The sequence below is a fragment of the Mesoplodon densirostris genome, chromosome 11 (assembly GCF_025265405.1).
Source record: "Mesoplodon densirostris isolate mMesDen1 chromosome 11, mMesDen1 primary haplotype, whole genome shotgun sequence".
In the NCBI taxonomy this organism is placed as follows: domain Eukaryota; kingdom Metazoa; phylum Chordata; class Mammalia; order Artiodactyla; family Ziphiidae; genus Mesoplodon; species Mesoplodon densirostris.
In genome coordinates, this window is record NC_082671.1 from 4,060,766 (window position 1) to 4,086,269 (window position 25,504).

Sequence of the window (25,504 nt, forward strand, 5' to 3'; positions counted from 1 at the left end):
GCAATCCCACTACTGGGCATATACCCTGAGAAAACCATAATTCAAAGAGTCATGTACCACAGTGTTCATTGAAGCACTGTTTACAATAGCCAGGTCATGGAAGCAACCTAAATGCCCATCGACAGATGAATGGATAAAGAAGATATGGCACATACATACAATGGAATATATTACTCAGCCATTAAAAAAACGAAATTGAGTTATCTGTAGTGAGGTGGATGGACCTAGAGACTGTCATATAGAGTGAAGTCAAGTCAGAAAGAGAAAAACAAATACCGTATGCTAACACATATATATGGAATCTAAAAAAAAAAAAAGGGGGGGGGGTTCTGAAGAACCTAGGGGCAGGACAGGAATAAAGACGCAGACGTAGAGAATGGACCTGAGGACATGGGGAGGAGGAAGGGGAAGCTGGGACGAAGTGAGAGAGTGGCATGGACATATATATACTACCAAACGTAAAATAGATAGCTAGTGGAAAGCAGCCACATAGCACAGGGAGATCAGCTTGGTGCTTTGTGCCCACCTAGAGGGGTGGGATAGGGAGGGTGGGAGGGAGACGCAAGAAGGAGGAGATATGGGGATATATGTATATGTATAGCTGATTCACTTTGTTAAAAAGCAGCAACTAACACACCATTGTAAAGCAATTATACTCCAATAAAGATGTTAAAAAAATAAAAATAAAAGGTTTCTACTAAAAAAAAAAAAAAGAAGAAGAAAGAAAATGAGATGAGCCAGAGAAATTCAAACATTTAATGAATGGTAGAAAAAGATTCAACAAAGGTGACTGGAAAGAGAGCCCAGAGAACCGGGAAGAACAGAAGCATAATCTAAAGATCCCAAAAGAAGTGAGAGTTTTACAAAAGGAGAAATCTACTGTGTCGAACACAGCTGTAGTGGGCAATCTTAAAAATGGCTCTGAATGCTGTCTGTCTCTGAGTATTCATGCTCTTGTGGACTCCTCTCTTGCCTGTGCTGGACCTAGTGACTCCCTTCAAATGAACAGGATACAGCAAAAGTGACAGACTGTCACTTCTGAGGTTAGGTCACAAAAAGACTGGCTAGTAACTCCCTTCCTCAATCTCCTTGATAGAGGGCTCGACCCATGTTGTGAGTAATCCTATGCAGAGACCCAAATGGCAAAGAGACTGATTTCTCCATCAAACAGCAAGCAAGGACCTCAGGCCTGCCACGAGCCACATGACTGAGCTGGACTCAGACCCTCCCCCAGCTGAGCTTTGAGATGACCAGTCCTAGTCAACATCTGATTGCAGCCTTATGAGTGACCCTGAATCTCACACACCAAACCCAGATGCCTGCCAAAGAAACTGTGAAACAATAAATGTTTGTTGTTTTAAGTTAAGTTTGGGGGTAATTTGTTACATAGCAATAGACAACTAGTACAGATGCTAACAGGTTAAATAAATGGAGAGAAAAATAGCCAGTGTATTTAAAGAAAGCCGTTAGTAATCCCAGCAAACATTTCAGTGAAATTGTGGCAACAGAAACGAGACAAATAGATTGAGAAGAAAATTACAGGTGAAGAAATGGAAACATAAAGCAAACGTAGACAACTCCCTCAACAAATTCTGGCTGTAAAGCAAAGAGCAAAGCAACTTAAAGCAAAAGGCAAAGAAGTATGAAGTTGGAGAAGAATCTGTTGTCAAAAATGAGAGACTTCTCTTAAAGTTTAAGTGATGATAAAAACAAGCCAGTTGGGGGACTTCCCTGGTGGTCCAGTGGTTAAGACTCCGTGCTCCCAATGCAGTGGATCCCAGTTCGATCCCTGGTCAGGGAACTAGATCCCGCATGCCGCAACTAAGACCTGGCGCAGCCAAACAAGTAAATAAATATTAAAAAAAAAAAAAAGAAAAGAAGCCAGTTGGGTGGGGAAATACACTCTCAAGGAACTTCATTCTATTACTAAGAAACTCCTCTAAAAGTTCTCAGTACCTCTCTGCCTTCACTGAAAGCTGGCTTTCCCAGGATGCCATGCCTCTTCCCATGCAGCCCTTTCAAGTGGAGGCTATGAAGTCTCTCAACGTGTTTTTGGGAAACGAGGCAGGTACCCTTCTTTCCTCCACTGCCACCTCCAGACCACTACTCCTGAACCCTCATATAAAATCCTTGTTACTCGGATTTTCATGCTACTCAGCAACACAGTCTTCTACCTCCACCTCTTCACTATCAGCTAGTGATGACCTGGACACCCTCCACACTCAGCGAGGATACGCTGGCAGCTAGTTTACATCACCTCTATCTTCTACGCCACCACTCCTGGATCTTTCCAATACTATAAACCTGGATGAGGCAGCTAACACCAGTTCCTCTAACCCAGAGGTCCCCAACCTTTTTGGCACCAGGGACTGGTTTCGTGGAAAACAATTCTCCCACGGCCGGGGTGGGGGTCGGGGGGCTGGTGGATGGTTCAGGCGGTGATGCAAGCGGTGGGGAGCAGCAGATTACACTTCGCTTGCTCGCCTCTCACATCCTCCTGCCGTGCAGCCCAGGAGTTGGGGACCCCTGCCCTAACCCATCACCTGCAGTAAGCAGATCTCCATTCTCTGCGGCTAGCCATTTACAACTAGTTGTGACTTCACTTAATTGTACCATTCTCCATTCAGTCATCAAATATTTAGTAAGTATCTGTTATTTGCTTAGTAGAGAACACATGACAGTCCCTGTTCTCATGAAATCTAGGACATTATTTTCCACAAAGACAGCATGAAAAGATCTAACTGAAGTCTAGACACATTACAACTACTACATTTCCTTTATTAATCAGTCTGGGAATCATGTCAGTTCTAGAAAACTAGAATTATTGTCTGATGTGACCTAGTGAATCCATGCTGTATCCCAGCAATCACCTGTCCCCTGACAAGGCTTCTAAAACTACTTTTTAACTTTTTAAATAATCTGTTCTAAAATATTGCCATAATTCAATTAGATTCCTCAATCTGTAAGTGTGTAACTGTGCTGCCCTAAACAGTAGCCACTAGTCACAGTGGCTATTTAAATTAATTGCAATAAAATTAACAATACAGTTTCTCCGTCACACTGGCCACATTTCAAGTGTTCAAAAAGCACATGTAACTAGTGGCTACTGTATTTGATGGTCAAGGATAGAATATTTCTATCATCACCCAAAGTTCTATTAAACAGTGCTGGTCTAAAGTTTTTGGTATTCACTTCCTTCTTCCCCGGAAAAAGTTAACATGAGATCATTTTCCAGTCTCCTGAGCCCTCTCTGGGGCTCCAAGACATCCTAAGGAATTCCATACTTCAGGATCATTACCACCATCATCAAAGTCACCATGCTCAAAATCACCACCACCACCACAATGTCATCATCAGGGCAGCTGATTTTTATTGAGTACTTGCTGTATTCCAAGCATTTTATTAAAAGCTTTATGAGCATTAGCTCATTTATTCTTCACAACAATCACATCAGATAGGACTATTATTCTCATCTAATGAGAGTTTAACTGAGTTTTAGACAATAAAGTTTCTCATCCAAAGTTATATAGCTAGGAAGTGACAGCAACCCACAGACAGTTTAAGCCAATTAATCATGTAATTATTTTGCCTTTTTAAGACAACACACTTTTTCACAGAAAGGAGAAGTGATGCCCACACCTCACACGAGCACTCAACATTCCAGCCAGACCAAACTCTCTTCAGATCACTCTACCTGCCCTGCAGCTTTCTTGCCTTTCTTGCCTTTGGGTCCTGCACATGCTGTTCCCTCTGCCTGCATCCTTTTCATCTGGCCAAATACTACTTATCCTTAAGATCTCATCTCAGATCTTCCTACAATCCATCCTATGAGCCAATTCATGCAACTAAATAAACCACTAACTAATTTGACTTTTACACAAACCTATGCTTCTATTCAATCAGAGAATATTAAAAGTAACACTAAATGGCTTCACTACCATTTAACTGGAAACAAAGTAATTCACAAACGTTTTCCCCACACAATACGCAAAACAATACTTAACTTAAAAACCAAAGGTCGGGGCCTCCCTGGTGGTGCAGTGGTTAAGAATCCACCTGCCAACGCAGGAGACACGGGTTCAAGCCCTGGTCTGGGAAGACCCCACATGCCACGAAGCAACTAAGCCCGTGCGCCACAACTGCTCAGCCTGCGCACCTAGAGCCCACACACCGCAACGAAGAGTAGCCCCCGCTCGCCACAAGTAGAGAAAGCCCACGCGCAGCAACGAAGACCCAACGCAGCCAAAAATTAATTAATTAATTTTTTTTTTTTTTTTTTAAGAGAGCTTTAAAACCAAAGGTCAGGGGAATGACTACTAATGAGTTTGGGGCTTCTTTTTGGGAGAATGAAATGTTCTAAAATTGATCGTGGTGATGAATGTACCAAAAGAATTTAACTGTACACTTTAATGGGTGAATCGTATGGTATGTGGGTTGTCTCTCAATAAAGCTGTGATTTAAAAAAAAAAAAGCTCTGCAGGTAGCTAGACTTAAATTATAAAAACAAATATTAAGCCTGTAAAAAAAATACACAGGGGATAAAAATACTTGTTATATTTATGCAATTTTGAAATAGCTAAATGCTGTGTTATTGCACAAAATTTCACTGGTTAGGATAAACAAGAAACTGGAAACAGTGTCTGCCTTCAGGAGTACTGGATGGGACAGAAGAGACTTATTTCTTTCCCTGTATACTTTAACTTCTGATTTGATACATGCATTAGAAAAATAAGTGTACATATAATTAGTAACAACAGTGTCATACCTCTCCTTAGTACAAGTATAAACTCCCAGGTTGCATATTTTGTTCTGAAAAGAATAAAGAATGAAATATATATGTTTTTAAAAATCAGTCAAAAGAAGTAAAAAACTGAAAGATTCTTACATTTGTCTCATCTCACACTAAAAAGCATTTAGTCATTTCTCTGTTATTAGACATTATAATCAGGCAGAATTCTTGCTTACCCAACAGTCTGACACATCTTTAAACAATGACACAGTTGAACATTCCCTCCTCCTTGAAAACTTCCTTTCTTTCATTTCTAGTACATCACACTCTCCTGGTTTTCCTCCTACCTCAATAACCTCTTATTAATCTCCTTTGCTGAATTCCTCTTCACTTCCCAAGAAGGTGTCCAGAAGGTAAGTTCCATGAAGGTGGGAATTTTTGTCAGCTTTGTTCACTACTGTATTCCCAAAGGCTAAAAAAAGTACCCAGAACCATTCTCAATAAATAACTGTTGAATGAATAAATGAATGAATCAGCACCTCCAGGTTCACATTTTGAAAAGCCATAGAAGTAAACTATATTCCACATAACCTTTATGCTTAATTTACTGTATTACATTATATTTCTCTGAAAATTTATAATCAATACACTGTTTATTATTGGATTAGCCAAAATACTTCATTCCCTGCTCTTTCTCCATCGATGTGTTTTACACAGTATGTGCAAAATGCACATTTAACAGCTCTTATACTACTTCTAAAAGCATAAACGGGGCTTCCCTGGTGGCACAGTGGTTGAGAGTCCGCCTGCCGATGCAGAGGACACAGGTTCGTGCCCTGGTCCGGGAAGATCCCACATGCCGCGGAGCGGCTGGGCCCGTGAGCCATGGCCGCTGAGCCTGCGCGTCGCTCCGCAACGGGAGAGGCCACAACGGTGAGAGGCCCGTGTACCGGGAAAAAAAAAAAAAAAAGCTACATAAAAGCATAAACGTAGCATAGAAAAAGAGCAGCTGTTGCTATGGGAATTTTCACTTTTGTTTCTAGTACTAACATTGAATTAACATAATGACATACTTATCTGACTTTAGTAATTAAAAAAAAGGGGGGGACACCCCAGTAGACTTAACTAAGATATCACAGTAATGACTAGCAAGCCACATTTCTTGAAAAATAAAACGTACCAGTTTTCTCAGCCTTAAGAAATTCTAAAGAGAAATAGAAAACTTCTACCTTACATTTTCCCCAAAACATATGATTGCATTCCAACAAGAAGAATCACATCCCACTGTCAGCCATGGAAATGTCATTTTAGCACTGTACAAAGTTTCACCGTTATTTTAGTTCACATTTGTCCCCATGTGTACCCCCTTAAATCAAAGTATAATTTATAAGCCAAACCCAGATATGTGAATTTTAGTCTTTCCTTCTAAGTGACTAATCCAATATCAAAACAATTATTGTACCAACTTATAATTTGACCTGTCGGAATACAATTAAATCTTTAGTTTATAATTACAAATTGGACCACACCCTTTCTCACTTAATAGCTATTATATCATCTGTTTCCTACAAGTTTCGTCAAGCAGAAATATTTGCTAGAATAATCTGCTCATTAAGTAGGCATGTTAAAAAAGGCACCTACTGACACTCACTCTGTATATTTCTCTCTCGGGTTATGGGAAAGCACTTCCCTGGCTATGTTCCCAAATAAATTGAGTAAGCCTTTGGAAAGTCACTGCTTAAACTCCATTTCATGACGGTTTCCCTTCCTCCATAAATGAATTACTGAGAGTCATGGCTACTTCCATCCATTACATAACAAATGTCAACCTCAGGGCCTGTTTTCCGAGGAAGAAATAGCTTAAATGATATTAACTGATAGGTAAGGCCAGTGAATACTGTAATCTAATAGGGAGCAGGAATCCAGAAAAGAAGATTCTGATTTAATGTGCTAGGTTGTGAAACACTGAAGTGAAGAACGTTGAACACTGTTTACTCTTAGTAACATTTCCCTATACAACGACAGACACACGCCCCCAAAATGTTACTAAAGTGCATTTTAAAAGCACCTGACTCCAAGAACATTTCTGAGAAATTGAGGGACCTACCAAAAAAAAAATTATTCCACTTCACTTTTTTTTTTTTTTTTTTTTTTTTTTTTTTTTGCGGTTCACGGGCTTCTCACTGCTGTGGCCTCTCCCGTTGCGGAGCACAGGCTCCGGACGCGCAGGCTCAGCGGCCATGGCTCACGGGCCCAGCCGCTCCGCGGCATGTGGGATCTTGCCAGACCGGGGCACGAACCCGTGTCCCCTGCATCGGCAGGCGGACTCTCAACCACTACGCCACCAGGGAAGCCCTCCACTTCACTTTTAAAGTGTCTAATAAAGACATGTGCAATTGAAAAATTTTAGAAATCTCCAATAACTAAGTGTTAATTAAGTGTAAATTTACAACAATTAAACACAAAATAGCTGTCAAGGTTTACTAAAACATGAGTTGTAAAAGACAGTTGTGCTTCAAAACATTTAAGCATGTTTCGCATAATTAGCGCCAACAGAACTATTCAAATTGTTCATTGTATCCATCCAAAGCAGTCAACCAGAACCACGTGCGACTACTCCTCAGAAACGTGTCTTCCAAAGCAACCACCTGATCCTCAGGCCCTCTCTTAAGGAGCCAGGATAGAGCTCTGAAAACGAGGTGGCTTAGAGATCGTTCAGGCACAGAAGAAAGACTGGAAGAAGGGACCTATTCCCCAATGTTGCTGCCAGAAGGAAGTTGTCTAACCCAGGATCTCGCTCTTCTTGAACGGTGCAGAGCTCCAAACCCATCCACGCTCACACCCCGAGCCAAAAGCAGAGGGATTCTCCCCCCGCCGACGCCCCACCCGCTCCGCTTGGAGGAAAAAAAGAAAAAAAGACCCCAAATCCTAAAGTAGAGATGTGAGACCTAGTGCAATAGCTTCTCCAACTGCCTCAAAGGCAACATCCACAGCTCATCTTCCTTCTGGAAGCCAACCCTCCACCTCCTACCTGCCCACTTCATAGCAGGAAAAAAACGAGAATCCTCGTCTCTTTCAACGCTGTACATCAATACCCCAACCCCAGAACCAGCCGACCGCACCCCAGCCTCCCGGGGCTCCGCGAGGCGTACACCTCCCCACCTCGCGCGCAACACCAAGCCTCAGAAGCCGGGCGCCCGCAGCCGCCGCCGCCACCGCCGCCCCCGAGATCGTCGGTGGGCTGGGTGGGGCCACCCTCCCGGATGTCCCATCCCCCCGGCAGGGCGCGGAGGGGGAGGGGTCCCCGCGCCTCACCTACGGCTCCGCCCTCCCCGGGGGCGCGCTGCCGGGACCCAGCCAGGGCCGTGAGGAGGAGCGGGCGGAGGAGAGCCGAAGGGCCTAGCGCCAGCAACGGGCGGGAAGCTCCAGGCGCCGCCCGACCCCAAGCTGCCGCCACTGCGGCCGTCTCACCCTGCTCAGGGCTGCCGCTGCCGCTGCTGCCCGGGCGCCGTCGCCGCCGCCGCCGCCAACGCCGCCGCCACCACCGCTACCGCCGCCGCCGCCGCCACCACCACCACAGCCACAGCTCGGCCTGGGCGCCGACGTCACCGCGCCCCGCCCCCTGCGCGATTTCCCCAGCCCCGCCCCGGGCTGACGTCAGCGCGAGCCCCGCCCCCGCCCGACCGCGCCCGGTCGGCGTCCCGCAGCCTCCCGGGAGCGCGACTCGGGCGCGCGCGGGCCTCGGGCACTTTCCGGGATCTGGCGGGTGGGGGCTCTGGGCTGCCGGCCGGCGCGGGCGCACACGCGCACACGGCAGGCGTCGGTCGGGCGGCGTCTGTCTCCTCCTGCTTGCCGTAGGAGGCAGTGCGGCGCAGACAGTGGGCCGCCGCCTCAGCCGCTGCCTCAGGGGGCTAGTCACGCAGAGCCCGGGGCTAGCCGCCCCGAGGAGCCTGGCGCCCGCGGACAGGTGGGCTTCCCGCCCTCAGGCCCTTGGGCTGCCCGCACGGCCCGGGAGACGCCGCCAGCGGCCTGTTCGCGGTTCGCCTCGGCGGCCGGGGAGGGAGGGAGGGCGGCGCGGACGGTCGTCCCGGTCCTCGCGGGCGGCAGCTGGCCCGGCGTCGGGCTCCCCGGTTTCTAGTACCGAAGCGCAGACGGGTTTCCTTGTCGGAGCCACGCACCGTTAATGTAAGGCCGTAGGTAAGCTATCGCTGCACTAAGAAAGTAAGAGTGATTTGAATCGTGTTTATTCCCGGCTGGCGACTGTTTTATCAGTAACTCTAAACGCCCCTGAGAGCAGTTGAGTCACCGCCAGCGTCCACGCCCTCGTGGCCCCACTGTCGCTTTCCCGTCCGTCGTCGGGGTTCTCGTCCCTTCATTCGTCATCGCATCCCCATCCCGCCCAGCGTCCCCCAGCCTGCTGTACAGTCGCCCCCTTCCGTAGGGTCCGCACGCGGCCGCCGCTGTGAGGACCGCTGCCGGGGGACGCTCGGTCCTGCCAAATGAAGCATCCTAAAGTGTTTCATTTTCTCGGGCACCCGACTTCACTCAGGAATACGCCAACTTCCTGTGAATGTTTCTCACGAGCCTTCTTATCTGACTGCTGATCCGCTCATCCTGCTGCTCCCCAGCGGTGTGGTGAGATGAAGGGAAAGCAAAGTGGACTCCTCTTATCTTTCTAGTTTCCATTCTGCCAGCGTCTACGTGTGTGACCTTGGGAAAATCCCATTACTCCTGGGTCCTGCTTTTCGTAACTGTAAAAGCGGGTGTGAACGAGATGTCTCAGATCTATCCCATCCCTGAAATGTAGGGATCTGAAGAAGGTGAGATGCTAAGCATTGTTATTCATGCACGGGAGTACTGTCCATATCACAGACTCAGAAATTTTTTTGGTTTCTTTTTTGTCATTCCACTGTTCTTTTTTCTTATTTCCTACTCTGCCCCACATATCTTTTTTTAAAACTACACTTAGGATTTTTTTTTTAATTGAAGCTGGCTGAGTGCATGCATTCGTTGCCTCTTCTTCCTGGAACCCCATTAAAATGCTAATAAAGGAATGAAAAATGATACAAACCCGTACAAAACAGAAAATGGGAAGGGAGCCACCAAGAGATTTTTTTTTTCTAATGTTACACACAGAAAGTGGGTGAGGTCTGATTAAACAAAATGGAAGAAACCATAACGTGGAATAGGCATTGGGGGGGTACTGCAGCTGAAGAAGGAGGCCTACCTGCCATAAGTGATTTAGAGAAACTGAAATTTGGAGACACTGACAAGACAGAGCAAGAGTGAGAAGCCGGTCTGAAAACAAGGACACTAAATAAAGGTCTGTAGAACAGCAGAACCCTCCCTATACCTCAGATACAATAGCTAGGCATTTATCCCAGGCTAAAAGTCAAGCTTTTTTATCATCTCAGGGGAGCATTTGATGACTAATAGTAAAGCATTCTTTATTCTGGCGCAATAGCCAGTTTCCTACGCACTCACCCTAGAGGCAAGTTGGCAAGACCCTCCCAAGTTCTAAAGATGCGTCATCAGCATCCAACTACTTCATCTTAAATATGAATGGACAACCAGGGACCGTTAGGTGTTTAAGGGAAGTCTGCAACTTGGGGCTGGGGAAGAGAGGGAGAGGATAAGGAGAAAATGTGACCACAGAGGAAAAAGAAACTTCAGAGAACTTAAAAATACGCTCACAAACTTTTATTAGAGGTATGAAATGAGGATAATGTACTCAGATAAGTAACAATCCGAGAACAAAAAGTAAGTCTTGAAATTAGAAATAGGAAATTGCCAAAATTATAAATTCACTGGAAGTGTTGAAAGGTAAAGTCTGTGCAATTTTAAGAAGAATAGAAGAAATACGCAAAGCAATGGAAATTGCAAGAGAAAATAAAAGAAAAATAAAAAGTCAATTCAACAAGACTAATATTACAAGAGAAAGAGAAAAGAGAGTAAATAAAAGATGGAAAATTACCCCAAAAATAATGGAACAAAATTTCCCAGACCTGAAAATGTCCATTAGTGGAGAACAAAAACAACTTTGTGAAATGTTAAAACTCTAAAGATAAAGAGAAGATCCTGAAGTTCCAAAGGAAAAATGTGACCCATAGGGACCTCCCTAGTGGTCCAGTGGTAAAGAATCTGCCTTCCAATGCAAGGGACACAGGTTCGATCCCTGGTCGGGGAACTAAGATCCCACATGCCGTGGAGCAACTAAGCCAGTGTGCCTCAGCTAGAGCCCACATGCCACAAACTACAGAGCCCATGCTCTTGAACCCATGCACCACAACTAGAGAGAGAGAAAACCTGCACACCACAACTAAAGAGAAGCCCGCACACCTAAAGAAAAGATCCCGAGTGCCGCACCTAAGACCCGACACAGCCATAAACAAACAAACAAATAAATAAATAAATAATAAAAAGTGACCCGTAAAAGAGTAAGACTCACACTGCGATTAGAATTCTTAACAGTAACACTAGATATGAGAAGATAACAATGACCTTCAAGTTTCTGAGGGAAATATTTCTTTAACTTCAAATGCTAAGAATTTTTTTATTACAAATAACTCTATTCCTAGCTGAATTATCATTGAGAACAAAATGAAAACTTTCAGATATGCAGAGACTCATAAAGTCAAACTCCCATATAGGCTTTTTTTCAAAATTTAAAGATGAGGTAGAAATGAGGTTTCTGACAGCATCCCTATCCAGGATTCACTAGATCTAATTCAGTAGTAAAGGGAAATCCCAAGAGCTAGGCTAGATTGGGATGGAAGGATAGGAGTTCTGGGAGAGGATTCAACTGAATAATTACTATGATAGAGAGCTTAGAAAATGCTGGTTTCTGGTGTTCAACTTTTAGACCAAACTTGTTAATAAATTGTAATCTTGCTGTAGTTAAAGCATAGTTTATAAATTATACCAATGTTGACAACATAAAGGTAAAAATACAGCTGGCAGTTTAAGATGTGAAACATAAGAAAGGTAGAGGTAAAGGGAAAAGCACTCAAGAGACAATGTGTATAGTTGGCAGAATAAGAAACGGTTGCTAAAGTGTACTGTTAGAAGTAGGAAAAGTGACCAGTGGAGGAGCAAGAAATTATTAGGCTTACTGAGAGGACAGGAAGACACGAGGTACAGGGTTTATAATTAAGCTAAATCGTCATCAAGAAATAATAGAAGACTTAATATCATTAAGAAAAGCAGTACTCCTCCATTTGTTCTGCACATTCTATGCAATCCTATCAAAAATCCCAGCTGCCTTTTTTTTCCTAGAAATTGACAAACAGATCCTACAATTCACATGGCAATGCAAGGGACTCAGAGTAGCCAAAAGAATCTTGAAAAAAAAAAAAGTTGAAACACTCATTCTTCCTGCTTTCAAAACTGACTACAAAACTACAATAATCAAGATAGTGTGTTGTACCAGAATAATGATAGACGTATATATCATGGAAAATAATTGAGACTTCAGAAATAACCCACATATTTATGGACAGTTGATTCACTGGGAAAATAGTCTTTTCAACAAAGGGTGCTGGGACAGTTGTATAACCATATGCAAAAGAATGAAATTGGACCCCTACCTCACATACGCAAAAATTAATTAAAGGAACTTCCCTGGTGGCACAGTGGTTAAGAATCCGCCTGCCAAGGCAGGGGACATGGGTTTGACCCATGGTCCAGGAAGATCCCACATGCCACGGAGCAACTAAGCCCGTGCACCACAACTATTGAGCCTGCGCTCTAGAGCCCACGAGCCACAACTACTGATCCCGCGTGACACAACTACTGAAGCCCGCGTGCCTAGAGCCCATGCTCTGCGACAAGAGAAGCCACCGCATTGAGAAGCCCACGCACCACAACGAAGAGTACCCCCACTCACCACAACTAGAGAAAGCCCGTGCGCAGCAGTGAAGACCCAACGCAGCCAAAATTAATTAATTAATTAAATTTTAAAAAAATTAATTCAAAATGGATCATAGACCTAAATATAAATGCTAAAACTGTAATACTCTTAGAAAAAAACAGGTGTAAACCTTCATGATCTTGGATTAGGCAATAGTTTCTTAGCTATGAAATCAAAACCATAAGTGACGAAATTTTAAAATTGGACTCCATCAAAATGGAATATACAAAACTTTTGTATATTCAGCTTTAAAAAGTATGGTGAGCCTTGAAGACATTATACCAAATGAAATAACCCAATCACAAAAGGACTGTATATTGTATGATTTCATTTATATGAGGTACCTAGAATAGTAAAATTCATAGAGACAGCAGAAGGGTGGTTGCCAGGGGTTGGGGGAAGGCAGATGGGCATTTGCAAGCCAACCAAACCTGCCAATACCTTGATCTTGGATGTCCAGCCTCCAGAAATGTGTGAAATAAATTTCTGTTGTTTATGCTACCCAGTCTGTGATATTTTGTTACGGCATCCTCACCAGACTAATACAGATTTTGGTACTGAGAAGTGGGGTACTACTGTAACAAATACCTTAAAAATGTGGAAGGGGCTTTGGAAGTAGGTAATGAGTGGAGGCTGGAAGATATTTGAGGTGCATGTTAGGAAAAGCCTAGATTGCCTTGAAGAGAGACTTGGTAGAAATGTAAACGTTAAAAGGTGACTGTAGTGAGATCTCAGAAATTGAGATCTCAGAATTGAGATGTTATTGGAAACTGGAGGAAAGGTGACCCTTATTATAAAGTGGCAAAGAACTTGGTCAAACTGTTTCCTAGTGTTGTGTGGAAGGTAGAAATTAAAAGTGATAAACTATGATATTTAGCTGCAGAGATTTCTAAGCAAAGTGTTGGTGGTGCGGCCTGACTTCTTCTTACTGCTTGTAGTATACAGGAGGTGAGAGATAAATTAAAGGAGTTGTTAAGCAAAAAGGAACCATAACCTAAAGATTTGGAAAATTCTTAGCCTATCTGCAATATTGTAACTTGCAAGAAATATATACTGGTGAGCATTTTGTAATATGCTTAAATGTCAAATCACTATGTTGTACACCTGAAACTAACATGTACATATCATACAATATATCAACTATACTTCAATTTAAAAAAAAGAAATATACATTTGGTCATTCATATGACCAAAATATATCTCATGTTTGGTCTTCATCCAAGGTTCTTGACTCACAGCTCCCAGAACCCTTGGAATTTCCTGAGGGATAAGAGCAACAGGAACTTCTCTTGTCATAATGTTTGGTCTCTACTCCTCAGTTCCTGAAATCACTTTCAGAGTCGTAAAGGTAAAATGGATGTCTTGTTATCTGTAACAAGCCCCTTTCTGCCACAACAGGATTTATGTTAATGAGGTGACTTTCGGAAAGCCCTAAGTATGGGGGCTTGTCAGCAAAGAACCCAACCATGGATACAGGATTGGAACTTTCCGTCCCACCCCCTGACCTCCAGGGAGGGAAGAGAGGCTAGAGGTTGGATCAGTTGCCAATGACCAATGATTTCATCAATCATGTCTATGTAATGAAGACTCCACAACACTCAAAAGGACAAGGCTCAGAGAGCTTCTGGTTGGTGAATACCTGGATAAGTGGGGAGAGTGACACACCAGGAGGGGGCGTGGAAGCTCTGCGCCCTCTCCCCATACCTCGCCCGTTGCGTCTCTTCCATCTGGCTCTTCCTTTTATAATACCCTTTTATAACAAACCAGTCATCCAGTATGTAAAAATGTTTCTCTAAGTTCTATGAGCCACTCTGGCAAATTAATCAAACCCAAGAAAGGGGTCATAAGAACCTTTGATTTATACCCATCAGTCAGAAATACAGTTCACAAGCTGGACTTGCAATTGGCATCCTGAGTTGGGAGAGATTGTTGGCACCTCCAGTTTGTGGCCAGTTGGTCAGAAGCACAGGTAACAACCCTGCTTGCATCTGGCATCCTGAGAGGGCAAGAGGGGTATACAGCAGCCTTGTGGGACTGAGCACTTAACCTGCAGAACCCGATGCTGTCTCTGCGTAGATGGTGTCAAAATTGAGCTGAGATGCAGGACACCCAGCTGGTACCCAGAGACTTGCTCCTTGGTGGTGTTGGGAAACCACCCCAACTCCTCGCATGTTGGAGTTAGGTGTAGAACCCAATTACTATCCATATTACGATAAAAGAAGAAGTATGTTCTGGAGAATACATCAAGGGTGTAGCTGGATAGTCATTTGATAAAGAGGTCATGGGTGCAACTCATGGATTTAATCAGTCATCTCATAAGTAACCAGGAATAGAAATAAGATTATACCAGTAGAAACACTGCCAGTTTGAACTAAAGGGCATAGAGACAACAAAATGGAGGAATACTGTCAGACTTCTGGGAGTCTACAGGATAGGACAATAGAGCTATCTGGTTGCCAATTCACATCACGCTTCAAGAAAAGTGAGAAATGACACCCAAAGTGATTCAAAGATCAACAGGGCTGCTACTCCAGCCACCAGCCCAGAGAGTACAGGTCTGGGGGGTAAGCTGTCTCCTTGGTTTCAGTGGAGCCTGCTACCAACCAGTGCCTCAGGAATAAAGCTGATGTGCAGGGCTGAGGGGGTGGGGCCACCACCCAGGGCCAAGGGGATGAGGTTGCCACCCTAGTGGGCCTGGAAGGCAGAGCATTGAGCCCAAAAGGATTACTCTCGAGCCTTAAAATCTAATGAAATTTGCCTTGCTGGGTTTTGTACTCGCTTTGGACCCATTTCCCTTTCTTCTTCCTGATTTCTCTCTTTTAGAATAGAATATCTCTCTATGCCTGTCTCACCAGTGTATTTTGGGACCGCATAACTTGTCTGATGTCGCAGGCTCACAGCCGGCAAGGAATTTTGCCTTCGAGTGAATGATATCTCAAGTCGCAACCATACCTGATGATATTCAGGTGAGACTTTGCACTTAGAGTTGATGCTGGAATGGGTTAAGACTTTGGGATGGGGGTGAATGTGTTTGCCTGTGAGAAGGACAAGAATATTGGGTATCCAGAGGGCAGAATGTTTTGGACTGAGCTGCATTCTCCCAAATTTTATGTGTGGAAGCCCTAACCCACAGTGTGACTATATTTGGAGACAGGGCTTTTAAAGAGCTGGTTACGGTTAAATGAGGTCCTATACAGTCTGTGGTGTTTTGTTATGGCAGCCCTAGTAGGCTAGTTCAGACACCACCAGGAAAGTGAGAAGACAGTACACAGAATGGGGAAAAAAATTTGCAACCACATATCTGATATTATATCCAGAATATGTAAATAATTCTTACAACTCAACAATAAAAAGACAACCCATTAAAAAATGGGTACAGGATTTGAATAGATGTTTCTCCAAAGAAGATATATAAATAGCCAATAAGTACATGAAAAGATGCTCAACATCATCCGTCATTAGGGAAATGCAAATCGAAACCACAGTGAGAAACCACACCCACTAGGATGGCCATAATCAAAAAGAGCGTAACTGTTAGTGAGGACTTAGAGAAACCAGAACCCTCATACACACCTGGTGGAAATGTAAGATGGTGTAGTCACCTTGTAAAAGTCTGACAGTTCCTTGAAATGTTGAATATAGAGTTATCATAAGACCCAGCAGTTCTACTCCTAGCTATATACCTAAAAGAATTTAAGATATCCACACAAAACCACAGACTTGTGTGTATGAATATTATAGCAGCATTATTCATAATAGCTGGACAGTGGAAACTAAATCATGAATAAATTCAAAAATAATAATAATTTTTAACAAATTGCTGACCTGCAAGAAAGTAAAGGAATTGCCCTCAAAGACTCAGTGGCTTATAAACAGCAAATATTTATTCTTAAGTTAGTTGGGATTTGACAGCTGGAGGGAGGAGGGGCAGTCAGCTGCTGTGCTGTGCTCGAGGTACGAATCAGTTCCACACATCTCCCATTCAAGGAACCAGACTAAAGGAGCAGTAGTCACCTGGGTTGTATTTTCCTCATGATGGCAAACAAGCATACAAGAGGCTAAGCCACAGAATCACTTGAAGCTTCTGCTCAAGTGTGTCATATATGTCCTGTGTGCTCACACTTCATTAACCAAAGCAAGTCACACAGCCAGCTCCAACATAATGGTGTGGGAAAGTATACTCCTTTCATGGAGTAGAGGAAAGGAAGAAAAAAAGGAAGGAAAAAGACATGCCTTTCCCTTTAAGAAAACTTCCTAAAAAATTGTGCACACCACTTCTTTTTATATCCCATGGTAAGAGCTTAGTTCATGGTCATTCCTTGCTGAAGGGCAAATTTGAAATACAGACTTTATTGCGGATGGTCATGTACCCAGTTAAAATTAATAAGTTATATTACTAAAATAAGGAGAAAATGACTATTGAGAGAAACTATCAATCTGCCACAAATTTCTAAAACAATTAACTGATATTTAAAAACTTAATAGGGGGCTTCCCAGGTGGCGCAGTGGTTAAGAACCTGCCTGCCAGTGCAGGGGACACAGGTTCGAGCCCTGGTTCGGGAAGATCCCACATGCCGAGGAGCAACTAAGCCTGTGAGCCACAACTGCTGAGCCTGTGTGCCACAACTACTGAAGCCCGCGTGCCTAGAGCCTGTGCTCTGCAGCAAGAGAAACCACCACATTAAGAAGCCCGTGCACCGCAACAAGAAGTAGCCCCTGCTCGCCGCAACTAGAGAAAACCCATGCGCAGCAATGGAGACCCAACGCAGCCAAAAATAAATAAATGAAATAAATAAATTTATAAATAAATAAATAAAGATAGGGAGGATAGAAAAGGCAATCTCCTACTTTAAATCTACTTAGAGTCCCTTAAGGAGAATCTAGAGAAAGGAGGTAAGCATCTGTTCATATAATGGGTTCATATAATGGGTGAGGACTTTCCAAACCAATAAGAGACATAAGTCTATAGATCAGGAATTACTAAGAACAGGACCAGTAAAAAGAAATCCAATCTAGATACAGTGTAGCGAAACCGAGAACATAAAAGACAACACATCTTAAAGTCAGTTGCATTAGTTTCCCAGGTCTGCTGTAACAAAGTGCCACAAACTGAATGGCTTAACATCACAGGAATTTATATAGTCTCATAGTTCTAGAGGCTGGAAGTCCAAACTCCAGGTGTGCGCAGGGCCTTGGTCCCTGTGAAGGGGAGGGGAGAACCCTTCCCTCCCCTCCCTAGTTTCTGGTGATTTGCGGCTGTCCTTGGCAGTCCTTAGCTTGCATCTGCAGCCCTTCAGTGCCTGCCTCCCTGTCACATGGCATTCCCCTTTTGAGTGTCTGTGTCTCTTTTCCTCTTCTGATAAGGCATCCAGTTATATTGGATTAAGGGCCCACCCTTCTCCAATACGGCCTTATCTTAACTAATGGTGTCCACAATGACGCTCTTTCAAAATAAGGTCACATTCTTAGGCACTGGGGATTAGGGCTTTAACCTATCTTTCTGAGGAATACAATTCAACCCATAACATGAGACAAATAAATATCAGCTTACTTACAAAGGAACAGTAATTGGCTGATGACAAACTTATGAACACACAAGGGAAGCTGGAAGACAGAATAATCTCTCCAAGTGCTGAGAGACAATAACTGTCATCTCAGAATTGTGTACCCAGTAACACTAATTTATAAGATCAAGGACAAAATAAAGACATTTTCAAGTAAACAAAAGCACATGGTTTATTACCAATTGATCTTCATTAAAGGAAAATCTAAATGATACTTAAAGGAAAATAATCCTGCAGATGAGGATCCAGAGGCATACTCAGCTGCAGTCTGTGCCACCAAAAGGGGTACAGGGGGACTTAAAGGGGCCAAAGCTAAAAACAGAATCTGACTGCCAAGTGGGAAGCATGTCCACACTGATAGGAACCCAGGGTTTTTCTTCCCCCTGGGGGTCTCATGATCATTAACCATCTGTGTCAGCAAAAGGCAGTCTTCCAGCTTTCATAACAGATGGAGGCAGGGGTAAAAGTTGATAGGAAACTTACATGACTTGGGTGCATTCCTGTGAGTGGGCTAAAGCTCAGTCATGCAGAAAGGGGAGGGGTAGGACTGCGGGCCTAAGACGGGGCTGACAAAATGGATTCAGTGAGGCTCAGCCACACAGCATCACTGGGGACCATGACAAGAGCAGTTTATTCAGGTGGTTGAGTTGAAAATTTGATTAATTGGTTCAAGAGAGAATGGGATGGATGGAAGTACAAGTTGTGAGTATTAGCAATTCTTTAGAGAATTTCTGTTATAAACAGGGGTGGGGAAATATGAGGTCAGCATTATGTTCCCATGCACCTTTCTCCTATTCCCAAATTCCACCTGACGTCATCCACCTCTGGTTTGGGATACTTGTACGTGGAGGCATATTGGCTGGTATAACAGTTTGGGATTCCCCCTTTATTACCTATTTTATTTGCATAATGAGAAGATAACTAGACTTACGTATTAAGTGTTAAGTATCTCCTACAGCATTTTAACTCCAAAATTGCAGAGAGGAGTATGAGAATAGTTTTTTAATCATTACTTCACCATACACAATATTATCTAACTTTACCTTTTATATTTGAAGTTTTTTATACCTGATTAATGTCCATATTTGTGTGAGGGTGAAAAAGAATTTACCACAGTAAGGTTTATACTTATAGTTTTATGTCAAATTATATAACCACAAATACTAGAAGGCAGTATAGCAGAGTCTCAGGGGCAAGGGCTCTGGAATCAGACTGCCTGGGTTCATATTCTGGCTTAACCTATCCAGGCCCTATTTCCTTATCTAAACTGGAGATAATAATTGTAAAGGTATTATAAGGATTAAATGGGGAAATACATGTAAAGTGCTTAGACTAGTAAACACTTACGAAGTATATAGTAAGTCCTTGATAAAGTTAACTAGTGTTATTACTAAGCAGTGAATCAACTGTCAGTAAGAGAAGACCTGACTTACAGTGGCTTCAGTAAGAAGGGTTTGTTCTGCTCACACAGCAGACACCCTGAATATAGGTGGCTGCTAAAATTTGCTCATTGCTACAATGCCAGGGCTTGGCCTCACTTCAGTTCCCTTGGACTTTCCCTCATGATTACACCATCACCAATCACCACATTCTCAAACAAAGGCATTCAAAGGCAGAAAGCAGGAGGCAAGGAAACAGAATTTCTGCCCCTGCGCCTTTCTCCTTTTAGGGAGGAAACCACCACTCTGTGTGTTGTGTTGTGTTCTTCAAGATTGTCTTAGTTTGAGAAAGCCCTCTGGCTAAGAAATGGAGGTGCTGGCTTTTGGTGGTCAGGCAGTCCTAAGTGCACTGATGTGGTCCACGTGAGGGGCACGGATGGGCGAGGCACCAGCTTGCTGCTACAGCTGTCTAAAGGGCATCTGATGTGGTACATATATACCTGGAATACTGCTCAGCCGTAAAAAATTGAAATAATGCCATTTCAGCAACATCGATGGACTGAGAGATTATCATACTAAGTGAAGTAAGTCAGACAGAGAAAGACAAATACTATATGATATCACTTATATGTGGAATCTAAAATATGGCACAAATGAATTTATCTACAAAACAGAAACAGACTCACAGACATAGAGAACAGACTTGTGGTTGTCAAGAGGGAGGGGGTTTGGGGAGGGATGGATTGGGAGTTTGGGAATAGAAGATACACACTACTATATATAAAATAGGTAAACAACAAGGTCCAACTGTATAGCACAGGGAACTATATTCAATATCCTATAACAAACCATAATGGAAAAAAATTTTTTAATAAAGGGCATCTAAAATCTTACACATTCAAGAACACACTTCTAGGGCTTCCCTGGTGGCGCAGTGGTTGAGAATCTGCCTGGTAATGCAGGGGACACGGGTTCGAGCCCTGGTCTGGGAAGATCCCACATGCTGCGGAGCCTGTGCGCAACAACTACTGAGCCTGCACTCTAGAGCCGGCGAGCCACAACTACTGAGCCCGCGTGCCACAACTACTGTAGCCCACGTGCCTAGAGCCCAAGCTCTGCAACAAGAGAAGCCACCGCAATGAGAAGCCCACACACGGCAAGGAAGAGTAGCCTCCACTCGCCGCAACTAGAGAAAGCCTGTGCAGCAACGAAGACCCAATGCAACAAAAAATAAATAAATAAATTTATTTTAAAAAAAAAAACACTTCTAATTTCTACCCCCAAACCTGCTCTTCCTACATGTTCCCCATCTCAGTAGGTGGCAACTCCATCCTTCCTGTTACTCAGACCAAATGTTGGAGTCCTCCTTAATTCCTCTGTCTTACACATCCCATTCAATTACACTGTAGTTAATTAATCCTGTCAGATCTACCTTCAGATTCTGTCCAGAATCCAACCGCTTTCATCACCCCTGTCATCACCATTCTGACCCAACCCACCATCGTTTCTTGCCTGTATTATTTCAGTAGTTTCCTGACAGCTCTCCGCTTTCTCCCCCACCATCCTTTCAAAAGCTAGATCATAATTATGTCACCTTCTTGCTCAAAACCCTCCAGTCTCAGAGTAAAACCCAGTTTCTTCTCATGGCCTGTAACTCCTCTAAGAGATTTGGTCCTCTCCAACTCTGCCCTTGCCTGCTACTCGCCCTCTAGCTCAGGCTGCCCCAGCTGCACTGACCTACTTGCTGTTCTTCAGTCATGCCAAGCATGCTCCCACCTCAAGACTCTTCTGATGGGCACAGTCTTCTGCCACAGAGCTTCCAGGCTTGATTCCTCACTTCCTTCAAGTCCCCGATGTCACCACCCTGAAGTCATCCCTGCCCCTCTCCGTACTCCCTGCCCCCCTCGCTGTTTTAGTCTTCTCCATCTAACATGCTATATATGTGTATTTATAAACATGGATGTACTATGCTTCTTTCTTTATTTTCTGTCTCCCCCACAGAAATGTAAGTTCTGTGAGGGAAGGGACTTTCTTTTTTTCCCTGTTTTACCCCTAGTGCTTGGAACCTATTAGACACTTGGGGGAAAAATGCTGAATGAGTAAATGAATGAGCAAATAATATTATAAAAAAAAAAAAAAAAAAAAAAAAAGCTAACTGCCTGATGCCCAGACTGCAGCCGTGACACAATCTGCTCCATCTTTTTTTTTTAACAGAAACCATTTTATGTATTTATTTTTGGCTGCATTGGGTTTTAGTTGCGGCACGCGGGATCTTTCTTTGTAGCGCATGGGCTTCTCTCTAGCTGTGGCACACGGGTTCCAGAGTGCGCAGCCTCAGTAGTTGCGGCATGCAGACTTAGTTGCCCTGCTGCATGTGGGATCTTAGTTCCCCGACCAGGGATCGAACCCACGTCCCCTCCATTGGAAGGTGGATTCTTAACCACGGGACCACCAGGGAAGTCCCAGCAAACAATATTGAACATTCAGGTTGCTTCAAGCTTTGTGTGTACAAGGCTTTGTGCATTTTCTTTCCGTGTTTTATGATTAATACCTTTTATGAATAATTCTCAAAATGAGATTATTGAATAGGAAGGTAAAGGCATTTTTTGGCTTTGAATAAAAATAATCAAATTGTTTTCCAAAATATTTAAACCAGTTATGTAGAGGGCACCAGTTATATGATGGTCCTGCTAGGCATTCTACGTTTAAACTGTTCCATAAATTTTATAAGAAAGACTAGAAAAATTGATTATTTTTCCATATTTATTTATAACCATCAATAGTAATGTCACTTTTTTCTTTTCAGTTTTATTGAGATGTCATTGACATACAGCACTGTATAAGTTTAAAGTGTACAGCATAATGATTTGACTTACATACATCGTGAAATGGTTATCACAATAAGTTTAGTGAACATCCATCACCATATGTAGATACAAAAATTAAAGAAAAAGAACATTTTTTTCCTTCTGATGAGAACATCAATGTATTTTTAAATTAATTAATTAATGTAATATTACTTTAAAAAATTAAAATCTCACCCACAGGCTTTCCCAGGTTCTTTCACCTTTTTGGTTCTGGCCTATCCTTAGCTGACCTTAATTAAAGGTGAACTTAGGAACCTACTTTAGACAGTGCTTCCTATGTTCCTCCACTAACTGTCATACCGGCCTCACAAGTTCTGGACTCTAAGTCCTGTTTATTACCTTTTATCGTGGTTATAGATTCTCATGCTGGAGGGAAAGGCTGTTTTCTCTGCCTCCATGACTATTTGCCCTTTTTAAAAGTCCCATGCCCCTGCCCGCAATACGTTCTTTATCCTCTAATAATATGAATACAAGTATAGCTTATATACGCACACTTGATTATACTTTATACAGCTGTAAATATTTACATAGAATGAGAGTAGTTATATATAATCATACATGTATTTCTTGTGGTTCAAGACCTCAGCAAGGGATGTACCTGGCTTTGGTTATCGATGAGAAATGTAGCTAATAGAACATTCAAATTACTCTGATACCCCATCCAAAATAACTCAGTTGTTAGTTCACTTTCTTCAGATACCACCTTGTCTCGTGAGCCACCTACTCCCAGATGTTATTCTAAATTACCATTTGCAGTCACTTCTCACAATACCCACTCCCAGCTGCCTTTCTAATTCAACATTTTACAGTTCCTGCTTTGTTGCTGTTCTTTCTAGTTGTCATTTTAATCTGAGAGCTAATTATCTTTGTCAACCACCATTCCTCATAGGCCAAACTTCCAAACTGCAAGGCTTTCAGGAAGTCATTTGGTTAAATATTCCCTCATTTTTGGTTACAAATCCCTTGCTTTTTATTTTAAACTATGGAAAGCTTCGTGACTGTATTAGATTGTGCTAAATAAGAATCCAGTGACCACACTAATCAGCAAAATGATTGTGACTCTGGAAACCAAGACTAAATTGCAGTTATATCACTGGAAGTGTAGGTGGGATGTATGAAGACCTTTCTCAGTGCTCACTGATGTGACATTTAAGTCAATAGAATGGAGGTAACAGTTCCTAAATTATCACCTATAGATAGATAGATATTGTGCCTAGTAAACCTTTCTACATAGTTTCTTCATTTTGCCCCTTCTAGATTTTGTACTTCACACTTAATATTGTAAAAACATACTTGTTTTTTGCATTCCTGTAAAGCAAATAACATGTTCAATTGTGAATATATATAAGTGAATATTTTCATGTTTTATCTAACGTTTCACATATATAATTCAATTAGTGCAATCCCACCCAATTCTCATTTAAATAAAATAATTGACCATTTTACTTTTGGTATGAATCAATTCTCATTGTTGGAATGTTAAATAATTCTTTGGTGTTCCTGGGATGCAAAAAAAACAAAAACAAAAAATCCCCCCTAAAAGCATGTATTTTTTTCCTACAAAACTCACTAATTCTTAATTTGTTCAACAACTATTTATTGAATTTCTGCTGTGTGCAAAGTATAGTTCATGATAGTGAGGATATAGTGGACAAACTCTCTGCCCCAACTGAGCTTATCCCTATAGGGATACTATATTACTAGTATTACTAGTATATGACCAGTATTTACTATTAATATAGTTATACTTTAACTATATTACAAAGCTATAGTAATCAAAGCAGTATGGTACTGGCTTTAAGACAGGCACATAGACCAATGGAACAGAATTTGGAGCCCATAAATAAGCATATACAGTCAACTAATAATTGACTAGGGAACCAAGAATACTCAACAGGGGAAAGATAGTTTCTTCAATAAACAGTGCTGGGAAAACTGGATATTCACATGCAAATAAATGAAACTGTATCCCTATCTTACACCACTCACAAAAATTAACTCAGAGTGGATTAAAGACTTAAATGTAAGACCAGAAACAGTAAAACTCATAGAAGAAAACGTAGGGTAAAAGCTTCTTGACGTTGGTCTTGGCAACAATTTTTTGAAACACAAGCAACAAAGCAAAAATCAATAAGTGGGACTATAACTGGGAGCTCCCTGGCAGTCCAGTGGTTAGGACTCAGTGTTTTCACTGCCATGGCCTGGGTTCAATCCCTGGTCAGGGAACTAAGATCCGCAAGCTGCGTGCCATGTAAAAAAAAAAAAAAAAAAAAAAAAAAACAGTGGGACTATGATAAACTAAAAGGCTCTGAACAGCAAAAGAAACAATCCAAAAAATGAAAAGACAACCTATAGAATGGGAGAAAATATTTGCAAACCACATATCTGGTAAGGGCACTAATATCCAAAATATATCAGGAACTCCTACAGCTCAATAGGAAAAAAACAATCTGATTAAAAATTAGAGAAAGGAGCTAAGTAGACATTTTTCTAAAGAAGACATACAAATGGCCAACAGGTACATGAAAAGATGTTCATCAGGGAAATGTAAGTCAAAGCCACGAGATATTGCCTTACAACTGTTAGAAGAGATATTATCAAGAAGACAAGAAATAACACAGTTGGCAAGGATGTGGAGAATGTAAATTGCTACAGCCACTATGGAAAAAAATTAAAAATAGAACTACCATATGATCCAGCAATTCCACTTCTAGGTATTTATCCAAAGGAAACAAAAACACTAACCTGAAAAGATATCTGCACCCCCATGTTCATTGCAGCATTATTTACAATAACCAAGATGTGGAAGCAACCTAAGTGTCCATGGATGGATAAATGGATAAAGAAGATGTGGTACATATATACACAATGGTATATTACTCAGCCATAAAAAATTAATGAAATCTTGCCATTTGTGACAACATAGATGGACCTTGAGGGCATTATGCTAAGTGAAATAAGTCAGGCAGAGAAAAAGAAATACTGTATGATCTCACTTATATGTAGAATCTAACCAAACCCTCAAACTCATGGAAACAGAGAGTAGATTGGTGGTT

General features: G+C 42.3%; 2 protein-coding genes across 25 annotated transcripts in view; one reads left to right on the forward strand and one right to left on the reverse strand.

The window, feature by feature from the left end:
* Positions 1 to 8,286, reverse strand: part of ERC1 (ELKS/RAB6-interacting/CAST family member 1) — a 390,173-nt gene extending 381,887 nt beyond the window's left edge. For 3 of the 5 annotated variants that reach the window (XM_060111746.1, XM_060111742.1, XM_060111747.1), the window contains exon 1: positions 8,045 to 8,192. The gene's annotated coding sequence lies outside the window, so the exon portion shown is untranslated. The other 2 variants (XM_060111744.1, XM_060111745.1) reach the window with 2 other exon arrangements.
* Positions 8,287 to 8,546: 260 nt separating this feature from the next.
* RAD52 (RAD52 homolog, DNA repair protein) overlaps positions 8,547 to 25,504 on the forward strand; it is a 59,020-nt gene continuing 42,062 nt past the window's right edge. For 19 of the 20 annotated variants that reach the window (XM_060113989.1, XM_060114000.1, XM_060113988.1 and 16 more), the window contains exons 1-2: positions 8,547 to 8,926; positions 15,462 to 15,604. The gene's annotated coding sequence lies outside the window, so the exon portion shown is untranslated. The remainder of the gene's footprint in view (positions 8,927 to 15,461; positions 15,605 to 25,504) is intronic. The other variant, XM_060113991.1, reaches the window with a different exon arrangement.